Genomic DNA, 17,793 nt, shown 5'->3' with positions numbered 1-17,793 from the left:
AGATCAAATTCATTCAAATTTTAAATGTCATAAACAAATTTTAAATGTCATAAACACCTGGGGCCTCATTTATAAACGGTGCATACGCACAGAAATGTTGCGTAAGAACTTTTCCACGTTCAAATCGCGATGTATAAAACCTACATTTGGCGTAAAGCCACGCACTTTTCCATGGTACCTCATGCCTTGTCGTACGCAAGTTCTCCGCTCGGTTTTGCAGACTGGCGGCACCTAGCGTCAAAGCAATGGTACTGTTCCTGTGTGATTACTCATTATTTTCATGACGCGGCTTTATAAATACACAGAAACTAACCGCATATTGTTTATTAGTGTAATGCATCTGATTGTAATTAACTCGTAACAATATAATGGTAGAGGGAACAGCCATATTATTCCAAATGCCATAACTGCTTTAGCGTTGTCACTCTCACTGCACCTTCTTCTTCTTCTTCTTCTTTCAGCTCCTCCCGTTAGGAGTTCCCACAGCGGATCATCTTTTTCCATATTACTCTCACTGCACCACTCGGAGTAATTACAGTATATCACTGTATCTGAGTGTGAATCACAGCAGCAGCTGTTCGGAAAGAGAATTATCGGTATACAGTTTCATGGACACGCTGTCTCAGCCACTGCAAAACGTTTTAAAGCCTTTCCTGTATGGACCTCGCGGTTCAGAAACAGTTTCATCCCAAGAACTATAAACGCACTCAATCAATTGCTCCTTGTAGAATTGTCTGTACTTATACGTACAATCACCTCACTGTAAACTTGCACTACAGTTATAATATCGCACAACCTGAGCCACTTTATAAAGCGCGTATTTACATATGATGACGATATCATTTTTAAGATGAAATGCAGCAAAATATGTTTATTATATTATACAGATAAAACTTTAACTTCATTTAAATAATCTATATTCTTCACTGGGAGTGTCGTTAAGGATAGAATAATTAAACATGTACTACGAAGATATTTCAATGTTTTTTAAACGTTTTGAAGAATCGGTGCTAAGCTTACAGATGGCTTAACGTCTTTTACAGAGCTGATTGTGTGGCGATCGGTTAATAGGGGAAAAAAAAGCACTGACTGCAGTGACGGCTACGCCAATATATATTGAATATAACACAGAAAGAGAAAATAACAACACAGCTAAAAATGCAGCGACAAATTTTGGCGAAAGTAATGGGAATACTAAAAAATTTCTAAGAAGTCCCTGGTTCCTGGAAAAAGTTCCTGTGGTGGCAAAGCACTAATGAAATGAGAAAGTCATATTAGATTCATAGTAATGACAAATTCATTAGTCACAGATTAAGGATATACTGTATTGTCCATTGAGAAAACCACCTGTTGCTTATTAATAAAGAACAAATTCAAATGAGCAGTCAAAAATATAACCAAAGAGTTCAAAACATGCAAAGAAAGGTAAAACTGTAGTTGAAAGTCAATATTAAAATTGAAAAACGCAAAGGTTTAAAAAAATGACAAGGTTCAAAGGCAATATTATGAAGGATTTTGAGCACCACTGTTAGACCAAGAGTCTGTTTGTACTGTAAATATCATAAATAGCTCAAAACTATCTCAGACGACTGCAAAATAATTGCTGTTGACAGGAAAGTGTTAAGTGTGGATAAAATGAACCTCATACACAGGTGTGATAAAGGTTATGGTAGTTGGTGTCAGACTTGACAGTATCCCTACTTGTGATACTGTTAGCTATGTAAGCCATCCATCCATCCATTATCCAACCTGCTATATCCTAACTACAGAGTCACGGGGGTCTGCTGGAGCCAATCCCAGCCAACAGGGCGCAAGGGCCACCACAGGGCACGCACACCCACACACCAAGCACACACTAAGGACAATTTAGAATCACCAATGCACCTAACCTGCATGTCTTTGGACTGTGGGAGAAAACCGGAAACGCATGCAGACACGGGGAGAACATGCAAACTCCACGCAGGGAGGACCCGGGAAGCGAACCCAGGTCCCCTAGCTACGAGGCAGCAGCAGCGCTACCCACCACCCCACCGTGCTGCCATGTAAGCCATCATCAATATTATTTATTTTTTGCTAAGTTACACGAAAAGGGATCTCACTGTCGCAACAGTTATGTCTTAACAAATGTTAGAGTCCTCGGTTCAGATCTTTTTGCAAGTGCTATCTGTTTTCCCTGTGTCTGCATGGGTTTTCTCTGTGTTCTCCAGTACTCCTCCCATATTAAAAAGACATTCAGATTAGCGTTCCTGGATACTTTAGTTTAATTTCTCTTTATTTCTTATTTTAAAAATGTTATACTTAAAATTATTATTTTAAAAGTGTCTCAATGCCTTTGTGATTTTTTATGGGAGTCACAATTTTGTTTTGCTTCTGCCTGGGTGCTGCCATATTGTTGCAGTTATCTGTTGGAAGCTGAGCCTTTTCAATTTTAGCAAAAGAAGACTAAGAGGTGACATGATTGAATTGTTTAACATCATGAAGGGAGTTAGCACAGTGGATTAAGACTGTTGTTTTAAAAGGAGTTCCTCAAGAACACAGGGACACCGGTGGAAACTGGTTAAGGGTACCTTTCGCACAAACATTAGGAAGTTTTTCTTTATACAGAGAACCATAGACACCTGGAATAACCTACCAAACAGTATGGTAGACAGCAAGACTTTAGGGACTTTCAAAACTGTTTTTTAAAAGAATTAAGTAGATAGGACTGGCAAGCTTTGTTGGGCTGAATGGCCTGTTCTTATCTAAATTATACTAATGTTCTAATGCTCAGGGATTATTGTAAAAATTAAAAAAAAGAAGATGGGTAATGTGAAACAGAGAAATGGTCAAGAAAAGCAAGGGTCAAAGCCAGGAATCAGAATTTGAAATCAGCAATTATAATCCAAACGGGGTAAACACATTAATTGTAAGTCAGACGTAAAATGAAGTCAAAAGCAGAAACAGAAATATAGGACTAGGGCCTGCTTGAAATAAAAACAAAACATGCTACAGACAGACATTCATCGTATATTCACTAAGGGGTAATGCAGGCTGTGAACATCACATTTAAACTTTGGTCATGTGACACCTCCAAATGGTGTCAACTAAAAAAGAAAACAAGACATGGCAAAAAAATAAACTTATATAAAATATATAAAAAAATAAACCCTACATGAAACATAAAATAAAATACACAAAAATATGCTTATAACAAACTGAGTTTAACACTGTCATGGCAGTTGCTGGTCACGTAAAGTTAAAACAGCAGCATCTAAACAAAACATGGTGGTGCATTTCATTCAGTATCCAGGTTTTTGGACTAACCTAACCACTATTTGTGATTCTTTTGCTTTTTTCTTCTTAATTTTGACTCTTAACTAATTTTATTTTGGTTTTATTACAAAAACCTTTGATCCAGTTGAAGTTCTTCATTCTATAATCTGACCACTCTTTGCCTTGCCCATTCATCGCTTGGCCCATTCTGACATGTATTTTTTAGGACAAGCCTTATATTTTTTCTCAGGCATAATACACAAAAGTTTCAATGTTGGTATAAGCTTATTTTGAAAATAAACATATAACTATAAAAGCAGATATAAAATTTCACACAATATGTTATCTAAGCAACAGGATGTATGGAATTAATCTATAATACCTAACATCTATTTCACCATCATGGTGGTCTATGCCAGCAGCACTGCACAGAAGAAGAAAACCAACTCTGTAGGTCACACTCAATCAGGGTCATACTGGGAATATTGACTTTTTGGAGGAAATCAAGGTACCCAGAAACAAAAAATATAGACAGTCAGAGGCTGAGGGCAGAATTCAAACTGAGTCACTCTCTCTCTGTCTCTCTGATCTATAGCTGGCGACTGGAAGAGGTGGTTGGCCAGTACCAACCAGTACGCTGCTGGGGGTGCCACAGGATTTTAAAGTAAGGTAGCATTGCTAACCCGATCGGAAACAGATTTGCTGTTTCAACGTGTTTGATGCTTTGCAAGATTTAGTTTGAATGTATGCAGAAAGTCAGACTGATGGTAATAATTGATCCCTTTGTGTGATTAGTTGATTGAGAAATACAGTAACTGTGAGTTGTGACACTGTTTTAAGGTAGTATCATTGCTTTCTGAAAAAGGCTCACCCAGGTCTCAAGTGATGAGTCATTGGGAGTGAACAATTACAATGTTTATACTTTTAAAACAGAAATTGTGTAGGAGTTAATTACGGGGAGCTGGGAGTTGTGCTTTACACAACAAGATTGTGCTATCCGATCTCAGTGCTGTTTTGTTGTGTGAAAAAGAGCAGGCCACTTAACCTGCTTGACTCGTTACACTTGTCTGCAAAACAAAATTTTGCTCCCATTAAACATTTTTTGCTGTTCCTTAAAGAGAGGTTACTGAATACAGATTTGGCAATAAAATTGCTCCATAACATCCAGTTTTTGAGAGATGGTTTAAAATGAAAACAAAACTACTATTTTAAAGAAAAAATATATTTTTAAAATTAATTATTTACACTATTAACCATATAACTATTTTAAATATACTCACTTTTTTTTACTCCTATAGTCTTCTGAAAGTCTTTAATAGTGGAATGACCAGCAGGTATCGACTAACATAGATTCGCTCTACTTTCCACTAAAACATCTCTCCATTTGAATGATATACTATTGGAACCTCTCTATATGTTCACCACAACAAACTGTTCCCATGTTCTTGGTGAAAAAATCCAAACGATAGTGTAGGTCAAGTCAAGTTGGGGAGCATGTACTGGTACAGTGCTTTGCTGCACCCACTACACGTCGAAACAGCTCGGGATCCCAGTTGGCAACCCCCCAGGCAGACACGCGGTCCAGTCCTACCCTCCGGAAATTACCCTCCATCTGACGCAGCCAGGTGTGACGTGGGTGACCCCTTGGCCTGGCCAGCCATTCAGGTCCCCAACAATGAGGATCTTATGAGCCGGATCACCCTTGGGGAAACACGCCACATGGCTGTAGTGCCATAACTGATGCTCCCTCACAATGCAGGTAATGCGCCTCATTCGGGACCATGAGCAACCTCTCATTCAACACAAAGTCAAACCAACAATACCCAAGGATTTTATGGAGAGACACAGTACCAAAGGAGTCCAGTCTTCATCTCAGGTCACTGGATAGCGTCCATGTCTCACAACCATATAGTAAGACAGGAAGCACCAAGACTTGGACCTTCATCCTTTTGCATAGATATCGGGAGTGCCACACACCCCTTTCCATAGACCTCATGACCCCCCATGCTTGCCCAATCCTTCTACTGACTTCACAGGAAAAGTCACCAGAGACATGAATATCACTGCCAAGGTAAGTAAACCTCTCAACAAGGTCAACACTCTCTCCACAAACAGACACACTGCTGAAGGCTGTGCCCAAAAGGTCATTAAAGGCCCTGATCTTGGCTTTTATGTAGGAAACTCGCAAGACCAGACACTCAGACTCCTCACTCAGTCTCTTGAGCGCCCCGATCAGAGCCTCCATTGACACCGCAAAGACCACAGCATCATCAGCAAAGTCAAGTTTCTTGAATCTTTCTTCACCAACAGATGCCCCGCAGCCGCTGGACCCCACGGTCTTGCCCAACACCCAGTCCATACAAGCATTGAACAGAGTAAGAGCAAGAACACTCCCCTGACAAACCACAGAAATAACTGGGAAAAACGCAGAGGTCCTGCCTCCACTCTGCACAGCACTCACAGTACCAGTGTACAGGCCAGCCATGATATCCAGCAACCACGTGGGGATCCTGTGAATCCTCAGGATGTCCCACAGGGCAGCTCAATCAACTGAGTCGAATTCTTTGCGATAATCGACAAAGGCTGCAAAGAAACTCTGCCGATATTTGTGTTTACACTCTATGAGTGCCAGGATGCAGTCAATGGTAGACTTCTTAGATGTAAAACCAGACTGTTCCGGTTGCGTGTAGGTGAGCAAGTGATCACGGATCCCATTGAGGATGACCCTAGCAAGGACCTTACCTGGCACCAAGAGCAGTGTTATCACCCTGTAGTTGCTGCAATCCAGGCGATCACCCTTGTCGTCCCCTATCTGGAAAGGGAAGGGTGATCGCCTGGATAGTATAGGAAATTGTTTTTTAAAGATAAGTTACTCCCAAGTGCTGGGTAGGAAAGAAAGGGACTCTTGAAGTAAATCCCCATCGTTTTCTGCCTTTATATTCCCAAGAAAGTTGTAGCACATGTTTTTTCAGTTAAGGAAGGGTGTGTATTCTTATACCACCTGTTTAACTGTAACCTGGTCAAGACAATAAATGGATAAACCATGGATATGTAAAATCCATTTAAACAACAATTTTCTTGCTTCTGGACAATAATGTGGGAACTTTCTAACATTCCGAATATAAATTCCTGACTAATTTGAAGAAATAAGAAGAGAAAAAAATACAAATTAAGGGCAAAGAAATGTGCAGCAAATACTTGATTTTGGAATGTTTCTACCTCAACTAAAATTAAGAAAGAGGATGGCTGCTATTTGTACCTCACAAAATACTTCTGAACATGAAAAATGCTAAAAGCCATGAAACAAATATAACTGATTTTAAAAAGTCATTTTTGTCTCAAAAAAACATTTTCCACAGAATCCAATATCTCACAGAAATGGTTTTGGTAGAGACGCTCCAATTTCAGAAATTAAGTCAGTATTTTTGCGCAGGAGGATGTTGGTGTTAATCAGGGTTATCGTCAGAAAGTCTGCTGAACTGTATATAGTGATTTGAGACTGATTGGGCCATAAAGTATCTGGAAGAGAAATATTTCAATGAATGGGTAATCAGCTGCAGACTTTATTATTAATATGTGCAGTGTTACATTATCATTGGTGGGGCAGCCCTTAAAATCAACCTTTTGTTACTAATCTCCGTGAATCATATTTTTTGTCATAGACATTCACTAAAATATATTTTGTGGTATTCCCTGTGGTCTGCCCATGAAACAGCCAAGTTTCTCTAATCTCCAGTGTGAGTTTGTCTTATTTGGGGTCACTTTGAGACCCTACTCAGTCGTTGTGTTAAATTGGTCTTGTTTGCCTATCTATCTATCTATCTATCTATCTATCTAAGTAATAAGCACAAGGAGGAATGCAACTCCGATTGAGATATAAGATTATAACTAATGGTTCCCTATTAACTCCAGAACCCTGAAACATCAACACAAACTGTACACTGACAGTAACTGGAGGATGTTTTTTAACTGAGTCTCTTTAAATTTGGTGTAATATAAAGAAGATACATATACAGCATGCTTTGTTTGAGTTCTTCCCAGGTCTTTGTCTGTGGAATTTATTTTTTCTCCCACAATTTTTTTTTTTTTGCTTTAAACCTTAGTTTTTCTCCCAATTTTCCCCATTACAAAAATGTGTATTGAGTTAATTTAGTCATTTGTGAGTGACTGTGGATGAAGTACATATGATTATGCCCAACAATCACCTTATCTTCCTATACAGGGCTGTTTCATGCTTTGTACCTGATGTTGCCAGGATGAGTTCTGGATAAAGAGGGCTAGAATTAGTAGACATGTTACAAAGCACACAGGAATATAATTTGGAGCAACCAAAAAAAAATTCAAAGTGAATACCAATATAGGGTGAAGAACAGTTAAATTATAACCAGTTACCCTCACAGCAGGTTTTGAAACTCTGGGTAATAATCCACACCAAAATAGATAGATAGATAGATAGATAGATAGATAGATAGATAGATAGATAGATAGATAGATAGATAGATAGATAGATATTTTATTAATCCCATAGAGAAAACATTAAAAATGTGAACTTAAAATAAATTCAGCCCAAATGACAATAGTAATGCGCAGAAGCTATCTAGTGTCATCAGACCAAACTTTGGTGCCAGTGTTACTTAACTATGACTCGTTATTTGTCAATTCTCATTATTTGTCAGCTCCCATGTCATAGAGAGCAGCACTCTCATATCATGTTGTCATTATAGGAATGGACAGCTTACAGTCAATTGTTTCCAGAATTAAGATTTGAGGCAATATTAATTTGTTTTAGATCAATCCATGGTGAAAGTCTACTTTTTACAGTTCAGGGTCACAATCAGCCATGCCTTATTGGGATTACTCTTGGGAAGTTAATAGGCATATACCAGATAAAGCACTGTTATTTTACTATATTTAAATATTAACTTTTTGTTCTTTAAGATGTTGGCTTTCTATGCCTTTCAATAAAGATTTGAATAAAAAATACATATATTACTAGTGTACCATCAGAAATCACACTTTGGCAAATATATAACATTTACAAAAGAATGAAGAATTCTATCAGACCAACAATATGCATCCCTTTAGTAACTTATTCTTTATGTATACCATTTCATAAGTTTGATAAGGTTTATTACTGCTTCTGTCTAACAAAGAAATGAAAATCCTACTTTTGCATCATCAAGTCAAGTGGCTTTAATGTCATACCATCCATACACAGTATTGCTGCATACAGTGGTATGAAATAAGAACCACAATGCAAGTTATGCATAAACACAGCACAAGTGCAAGAAAAGTAACAAACTACAGTATATTATACAATACTATAAATACATAGATAAACAAACAATTTGTAAATGTAAAGATAGTAATAAATAAAAAGTAATAACAGGAACTAATGAAAAACAAAAACAACAATGGTAGCTAATGTACAAATGTACTAAAAACTACTAGGAATATAGATCAGTGAGGTGTGGGGCATCACAGAGTACAGAGTCCAGACAGCAAAGAGGTAGATGCTATTGCAGAATCTGACAGAACTGGTTCAGATGCTACAGAACCCTTTGCCAAATGGAAGAGGAAGAGGGGTGAGAGGAGTCCTTCATAATGCTGTATGCTTTATGGCTGCAACGCTTGATAGAGCTGATCCCAATGATCTTTTCTGCTGAGTGCATTATCCATTGTAGGACCTTGTGGTTAAAGACACTGCTGTTCCCAAAACTAGACAGTGATGTATCTGGATAGAATGCTGTCAGTGGTGTCCCTGTAGAATGTTGCGAGAATGGGGGTGAGGTAGGCTGGCCTTTCTCAGCAGCTGAAGGAAGTGGAGATGCTGCTGCACCTTCTTGGCTATGAAGGTCAGCCGCCAGGTGTAAACCAAGATAGATGGTGCTCTTGACCAATTCTGTCTCAGAGTCCTTGATATGCAATGGGGTGTGGACCGCATGAGCCTTCATAAAGTCATTCAAGAAGTAAAAAGAAACAGGTCTTTTAAAGGCAGTGATCAGCATGAGCTGAAGTGCGTGCAGAAGGAACTCCGAGTCCAGCTCAGGGCGCCGAAAGGGCAGTACAGGAGAAAGCTGGAGCAAAAGTTGCAGAACAACAGCATGAAGGAAGTGTGGGATGGGATGAAGATCATCACTGGCTGCAACTTGAAGTGGGGTGCCATCATCGAGAGAGACGTGGAGAGAGCAAAACTGATGAGCAACTTCTTTAACAGGTTTGACCACCCTAATCCACTCTCACCTCAGAGTACTGCATCCTCCACCCATCCTTCTGCTGATATCAGCATAGGAGAGAGTTTACCCCCACCCACAATTACAGCAGCTCAGGTAAGCAGAGAGCTGGGGAGACTTCGTGCCAACAAAGTAGTGGGTTCAGATGGAGTATCGCCACGACTGCTGAAGGCCTGTGCATTGGAGCTGGAGAGTCCTCTACAGTGTATCTTCAACCTGAGCCTGGAACAGGGGAGAGTATCGAGGCTTTGGAAAACATCTTGCATCACCCCAGGCCTAAAGGTATCACATCCTGGTGAGCTGAGTGACTTGCGGCCTGTTGCTGTGATGTCACATGTGATGAAGACCATGGAGCGGCTGCTGCTTCACCACCTGAGGTCACAGGTCTGCCACGCCCTGGTCCCTCTGCAGTTTACATACCAGGAGAAGGTGGGAGCGGAGGATGCCATCATCTATATGTTACACCAATCCCTCTCCCACTTAGACAGAGGCAGTGGTGTAGTAAGAATTATGTTTCTGGACTTCTCTAGCGTCTTCAACACCATCCAACCTCTGCTCCTTAGGGACAAGCTGACAGAGATGGGAGTAGATTCATACCTGGAGGCATGGATCGTGAACTATCTTACAGACAGACCTCAGTATGTGCGTCTCGGGAACTGCAGGTCTGACATTGTGGTCAGCAGAACAGGAGCGCGGCAGGGGACTGCACTTTCTCCGGCCCTGTTCAGCCTATATACATCAGACTTCCAATACGATTCAGAGTCCTGCCACGTGCAAAAGTTCGCTGACGACACTGCTATCGTGGGCTGCATCAGGAGTGGGCAGGAAGAGGAGTATAGGAACCTAATCAAGGACTTTGTTAAATGGTGCGACTCAAGCCACCTACACCTGAACACCTTCAAAACAAAGGAGCTAGTGGTGGATTTTAGGAGGCCAAGGCCCCTCCCGGACCCTGTGATCATCAGAGGTGACTGTGTGCAGAGGGTGCAGACCTATAAATACCTGGGAGTGCAGCTGGATGATGGACTGGACTGCCAATACTGATGCTCTGTGCAAGAGAGGACAGAGCCAACTATACTTCCTTAGAAGGCTGGCATCCTTCAACATCTGCAATAAGATGCTGCAGATGTTCTATCAGATGGTTGTAGCGAGCGCTCTCTTCTACGTGGTGGTGTGCTGGGGAGGCAGCATAAAGAAGAGGGATGCCTCACGCCTGGACAAACAGGTGTGGAAGGCAGGCTCTATTGTAGGCACGGAGCTGGACAGTTTGACATCCATGGTAGAGCAATGGGCGCTGAGCCGGCTCCTGTCAATAATGGAAAATCCACTGAACAGGATCATCACCAGACAGAGGAGCAGCTTCAGTGACAGACTGCTGTCACCATCCTGCTCCACTGACAGACTGAGGAGATCGTCCCTCCCCCACACTATGCGACTCTTCAGTTCCACCCAGGGGGGGGTAAACGTTAACATTATACAAAGTTATAGACCGTTATACCTGCCTCACACTCCCCACCTTGCATTTTTTTAACTTGCACTGCGTTTTTATCACTCTTTAATTAGTATTGTTTTTATCGGTAAGCTGCTGCTGGAGTATGTGAATTTGCCCTTGCTGATTAATAAAGTATCTATCTATCTATCTATCTATCTATCTATCTATCTATCTTTAGTGAAAAATTAGGAAGTTGGTCTTACCTGTTATTTAATGGTAATGCAAAGATCAAAGTTTAAGAAAATTCCAAATTCAATAATATCCTGTCTCTTAACGAAGACTAATGACATTTAAATTCACAATTTTTTTTAACTGTTCCTCTTGCAAAAACACAGCTAACAATAATGAAATTGCATTAAAAGAAGAATTTGACCTGCTTCTTAACATATGTATGACAGGTTAAAAAAGTATTTTATAAGATGATAACAATCTTGTTAAATTGTATGCATGACCTGGCAATTAGCACACCCAATGTCTAGTTTTGTACGCCTTTATTCACTTGACATTGCCTAGACAACTCAGATGCTCTTTCTATTTGTAGGTGAGCACCTTCAATGAGAACTTATGCTTTATAATTATGTATCTTTAAACTCACTTTATTCTATTCCTTGGAAGGCACAACTGGGAGACTGACTTAATCCCCTCATATTACTTTTAATTATTTCAGGCAATATTAATTTGTTTTAGATCAATCCATGGTGAAAGTTCACTTTTTCTAGTTCACGGCCACAATCAAAAATGTCTCTTTGTGATTACGCTTGGGAAGTTGATGGGCATATACCAGATTTACTATAAGTTATGTAAATATTAGCTTTTTATTCTTTAAGATGTTGGCTTTCTATGACATTCAATAAAGATTTGAGTAACTAATACATATATTGCTAGTGTACCATCAGAAAAAATGTTTCTGGCAATTAGCTCAAACAGCAATTACTGTATTCTACTTAATAAATTTCATGGCAATAGTCTTTTGATGTCAGGATTCTGTGTTCCGTTGCTCTAATTGTATGTATTGCTTTGTCCTTCTGCACTCTGCAACTGACGTTGCTGTAACAGGGAAATGTAATGCAAAATTTCAATTGATTACTACACTCCTAATCTACAACTACACAAAATTATGAGAAACACTATACTTAAACTGGGTAGTTCCTCCTATTGCTCTCAAAACAACCTCTATTCTTTAAGGCAAGAATTCCAGAAAATGTTGGAAACATTCCTTTCTGATTCTGGTCCATGTTGACATGATTATATCATGCAAGTTCTGTGGATCTCTCAGCTACACACACCAAAGGTGTCCTACTAGGATTCAGATCCGGTGTCTGGGAAGAACACTAAATTCACTGCCATGTTCATGAAACCAGTTTGAGACAACCTTTGCTTGGTGATATGGTGCATTATCATACTGGAAGTAGCCATTAGAAAATGAGTAAATTGTGGCTAAGAAGGGGATGCACATGGTCAGCAATAATACTCAAATGGGCCATGACTTTCACGCCATGATTAATTGGTATTAACAGGCCCAAAAGTGTGCCAAGAAAACATTTCCCACACCATTACACCACCATCACCAGCCTGGAGTGTTGATGCAAAGTAGTCTTCTGCTGTTGTATTCCATCCATCTCAGGGTTTGATGTGTTGTACATTATGAGTTGCTTTTCTGCTTACATAGTTGTACAGAGTGGTTATCTGAGTTACTATAGCCTTCCCTGTCAGGTCAAACCAATCTGTCCACCCTCGTCTGACCTCTCTCAGCAACAAGACATTTCTGTCTACAGAACTGCCGCTCACTGGATGTTTTTCATACCATTTGGAGTAAACTCAAGAGATTGTTTTACCTAAAAATCCAGGTGATCAGCAGTTACTAAAATACTCAACCCATCCTGATAAGCACCAACAATCGTCCTATGATCAGAATCACTCAGTTTACATTTTTTCCCCATTCTGAAGCTCCTGACCTGTATCTGCGTTGTTCTTATGCATTTTGCTACTGTCATGTGATTACCTGATCACATAATGTCATGGATAAGCAGGTATATAGGTGTTTGTAACAATTAGTTCGGAGTGCATGTTCAGATTTATTAGCTTCATTGGTCATTAGATGTTGGGCACACCACTACCAGGCATAACAGTGTACTACTTCTAGTTTGAAGACAAGCTTATATTCAAATCGCTGCCTTGGAACAAGTGAATGATTTAAGGATATCGCACAGTACTCTTTTCACATGACAGTAATGACCCCAATAAACCTCAAAGACTTTTGAAGCTTTTGGAACCATTTTAAATGGACTAAAGGGAATGACCAGTAAGAGCTGGTACTACAGGCTCTCCATTGCAACTGTGTGGACTGCAGTTACCTAGGGCATCATCCATAATTGATTCTTTGTTTGTATACAATGACAGTGGAATAGATTACATCCTCAAAAATCCTGAATTGTATAAATTGGGTTCAGAGAATGAATGGATAATAAATTACAAAGTTAAAGTAGCTGTTAGTGATAAGTGAAGCTGGCAAATTTTAATGTGTATGTAGTTTCAAGAAAATAATGTTAAAATTTGTTTTGCAGGCAATTTCACAATTGCAAAAATTAAAGCTCATTAGAAAGAGATTTATAATATTTTAAAAGGTTTTTGGGGTAGAAAGCAATGAATATTGTTCCCTAAATCAATATACATACTTTATCTGCTTTCTGCAGCCACATAATGCATGTGATCTGTTGCACACCAGTAAAATCAATTCTGTGCAGGATTGGAGTACATTCCTTAAAAATGTGACACACTGCAGATTTTCCACATGATGATACAAAAAATACTCCATTATGCAAATTGCTATATTTTCTCTACAGAAAAATCTTACTACATGGGAAGCAACTCCTCCAACCCACCAACCCCACCACGTCATTACCCAGCAACCACCTTTTCCCGTTTCTTGATTCCTGCAGAAGAGGTCAAGGATGTACATTCTCCTAACATCATGTAGGTTCATGTTTCTTTTCTGCCTGCTATGCAGCTTTAGGATTTCGGTTGCCACAATTGTCATCGTAAGATGGATTCATACCACCAGATTATCTCAACGTAACATTTATGGGTGAAAGCAAACAAGTCCAGTTATTTAATTCTTATTAGAGATGTTTATTTCAATACTTAAAGATGGGAAGAAGTATACTGAATTAATGCATTTAAATGCCTCCAGGCAGAAACTAAATGCCTTTCTTCTAGTGCAAATGGCCCAGATTTCACTAGAAGCGAAACACAGATTGTTCCAGGAATTACACTGTAAATTCAATTTCATGCAAATCACTTTGCTCATCACTGCTACCTGTTAAGCTAGAAATTTAAAACAAATACACACTAAACTGGGTAGCACCGAGAAGGACTCATGCAGAGAAGAGTTTTTCTCTTTTGTAATATTCAGTACCTTGCTGGGTTGCATGCCTTCACATCAATCCAATTCACAGTTGCTTCATGAACTGGTTATGGCAATTGAGATTAAAGACAAACATGTCTTACATCCAGATCATCTGCTGATTTACTGAAAGATGTGCACTTACCACATATCAAATGGAGTGGTGTAGGTGTGTGTGAGTGTACTGTATGTGTGTGCATTTGTCTTGCAGTGCTCATTCCTGCCTCTCCCACCCATATTTCTAAGGTACTATATAAATAAAATGTATTATTATTTTTAAAAAACAGAAACATTAGCTGAAAGCACACATCAATAAAGAAATGTATTAATACCCGTTGTCATTGCTTTCATCCTGCTGGCACAATACTGAGTTCATTTTACAAGGGCACGCCACATAGTTCCTTCAGCAATACTTAGAATAACAAAATACTACTTTAGCTGTGCACTGATTCATTTTTTTTTCTTTACCTTTTCTATGGGTAAGATGAATAAACATGTGAACAAGACTACAATTAAAAATAGGATAATGTCACCATTTAACAGATGGAATGGCCCTGGCTGAGGTGATCAATTATAGGGCAGACATTCTCTCTACCATCTGCCACTGCTGATTTTCAGCCTTTCGGATTTGTCCTGTCTCTCTCTGCTTGAATCTCTGCGGGTAGCACTGCCTGCCACGTGAGCTGCTATTCCACGGTCATTGAACTGCGTTAAATCCTCTTTGCTTCTAACCACGTAATATCCCCCCTCCACCGCCACCACCACACATATACACACATATACACACTGCTCTACTGGAGATCATTACTGCCAGCCAAAGTGTAGAGGCTGGCAGAGTGGCCCAGGACTTTTACCTGATGAGACAGAATCCTCCCTGTTGGAAGAAGCTGTCAGCTTCAATGATGTCACAATATTTTCTCAGGTAGTGGCAAAACAAATGCTTTCAAGTCTAGTAATTATATAAGCAAATATAACTGCTCCGCAAACAAATCTTTACATGTCGTGGTGAAATGATTATGTAACATGTACTTGGCATTCAGGTTTTTCTGATCACACTGTGGTTTAGAAGGTGTAGCTCAATGGTGCAAACCTCAGGCAGCAGTCACTTGATTTATCCTTAAGTAAACCCAGCCTCTGGCTGGAGAATTCAGACGTCTTCATGATTTAGCACCAGATGCCTCACAGCTCTTGGTATCCAGAACTCCTTTGGGGTGGAGCATGTATATCCTCCCTGCTTCTGGATCACCATTTTCAATGGAACTCTGATTTCTGTCCCTAACTACATTTTTGAGACATTTAGTGCACATACCAAGTTAGGATTTGAAAAATCTGTGCTGTGGAGAGGTCATAAAGATTTTAAAATTTATTACAATTGCAAGTAACCACACCATTTTATGAAACAAAAATCCCATATCATTGTTTTTGTCGCAATTTGATTTCTTGATTGGTGGTCGTTATAAAACAGTACTGTGAGGATTTCCACATATACATTTGTGAGCTGCACATTTCACATTATCATAATGCTCATGGAATCTATACTAAGACACACTGCAGATGTGCAGGGAGTTTATAATATTATAGTCCATATGCACACTGAGCAAATTACAAGAACACTTTACTAGTACTGGGTGAGGCCTCCTTTTACTCTCCAAACAGCCTCAATTCTTCTTGGCATAGATTCTACAAAATGTTAGAAACATTCCTTTGAGATTCTGGTTTATGCTAACATAACTGCATCACACAATTTCTATAGATTTGTCAGCTGCACATTCATGCTATGAATCTCTCATTCTACCACATCCCAAAGGTGTTGTAGTGGATTCAGATCCTAGGAAGGCCACTCAAAGACACTGAAGTCATTTTCATGTTCATTAAATGAGTTTGAGATGACTTTTACTTTATGACATGATGAATTATCATGTTGAAAGTATCCTTTAGAAGATGGATAAACTGAAGAAGTGAAGAAATGCAAATAGTCAGCAACAATACTCAAATAGGCTGTGGCATTCAAGGGATGACTGACTACTATTAACAGGCCTAAGGTTTGCCCACAATACCTTCTTCACACCATTACACCACCACCACCACCAGCCTGGATGGTTGACAGAAGGGAGGTTGGGTGCCTAGATTCATACTGTTTGCACCAAATTCTGTCCCTATGATCTGTGTGCCACATCAGAAATTGAGATTCAACAGACTAGGCTCCAATTTTCAGTCTTCATCTGTCCAGTTTTGCTGAGCCTGTGCCCACTGCAGCCTCAGCGTTCTGCTCTTTGCTGACAGGAGTGGAACACGACAGTGTCTTCTGCTATTATAGCCTGTACACCTCAAGGTTCACTATAATTGTACAAAGTGGTTTTCTTGGTTACTCTAGCTTTTCTGTCAGCTTGAACCAGTCTGGTCCTTCCCCTCTGACCTAATTCATCAACAAGATGTTTCCATCCACAGAACTGCTACTTACTAGATTTGTTGTTGTTGTTTTTTGCCCCATTCAGAGTAAACTCTAGAGACTGCATGAAAATCCCAGTTATAGAGATACTCAAATCAGCTTGTCTGGCACCATCAATCATACCACAGGCATAATCACTGAGACATTCTGGTGTTTGAGGTGAACATTAACTGAAACCCCTGACCTGCTTCTGCATGCTTTTATGCTGCTGCCATGTGATTGGCTGATTACATAATATCAAGGTCAAGCAGGTGTGCAGGTGCTCCGTATAAGAACATGAGCACGATCATTGCCTAGTCAGCAATGACAACATGTTAAAATAGAGAAGGACATTTTTGACCATAATAAAACATTTAAACTCATAATAGTCTGATATTTAGCCTATGTGCAATCAATATGTTTATTATGACTAATACTGTAGATGCAGTAACCTGACAAAGCCACATTTGGTTTAAAAAAATCACTTTACCACTAACTATTTGTTGCATATGTTTTTGCACAAGTTTTTTAGGTATAAGGAGTATGTTAAAAAAAATAAAGCCCTTGTGTCACAATCCATAACATCAATTCAATCTTGCTTTGTATCAAACATGTTTACAATAATATAAATATATATATTGTGGAGCCGACCCGGACACAGACAGGCGGACATGTTGTTACTCACCACCACACGTTTATTATGTACAATATTTACAATTAAATGGTCACTCAGACCCAGTTCAAATAGGTGCACAAACCCCAAACACAGTCCTGGCCACACAAATGCCTTCTCTTCGGGCCGCCTCCACAGTCTCTTCTGCCTCGTCCTGCTTCCATCCGGCTCCAGCCCTGAATGAAGGGAGACAGCCCCTTTTATAGTCTTCCGGATGAGCTCCAAGTGATTCCCGGCATTCCCCTCTTGGTCACGCCCCAGTGTGGCGGAAGTGCCAGCTGTTCTCCCGGCAGCTCTCCAGGTGTCCTTATA

The 17,793-nt window shown here is 39.7% G+C and overlaps 1 protein-coding gene across 2 annotated transcripts in view; it reads left to right on the top strand.

Moving 5' to 3' along the window:
- prlra (prolactin receptor a) overlaps window positions 1-17,793 on the top strand; it is an 89,597-nt gene that overhangs the window by 16,449 nt on the left and 55,355 nt on the right. Inside the window, exon 2 of one of the 2 annotated variants that reach the window (XM_039750518.1) lies at window positions 13,821-13,950. The exons of the other annotated variant lie outside the window; for it this stretch is intronic. The gene's annotated coding sequence lies outside the window, so the exon portion shown is untranslated. The remainder of the gene's footprint in view (window positions 1-13,820; window positions 13,951-17,793) is intronic. 2 annotated transcript variants of the gene reach the window in all.

Source organism: Polypterus senegalus, chromosome 4, assembly GCF_016835505.1.
Source record: "Polypterus senegalus isolate Bchr_013 chromosome 4, ASM1683550v1, whole genome shotgun sequence".
Taxonomy (NCBI): domain Eukaryota; kingdom Metazoa; phylum Chordata; class Cladistia; order Polypteriformes; family Polypteridae; genus Polypterus; species Polypterus senegalus.
The sequence above is the reverse complement of the archived record's forward strand: the minus strand, read 5'-3'. Positions and strand labels throughout refer to the sequence as shown.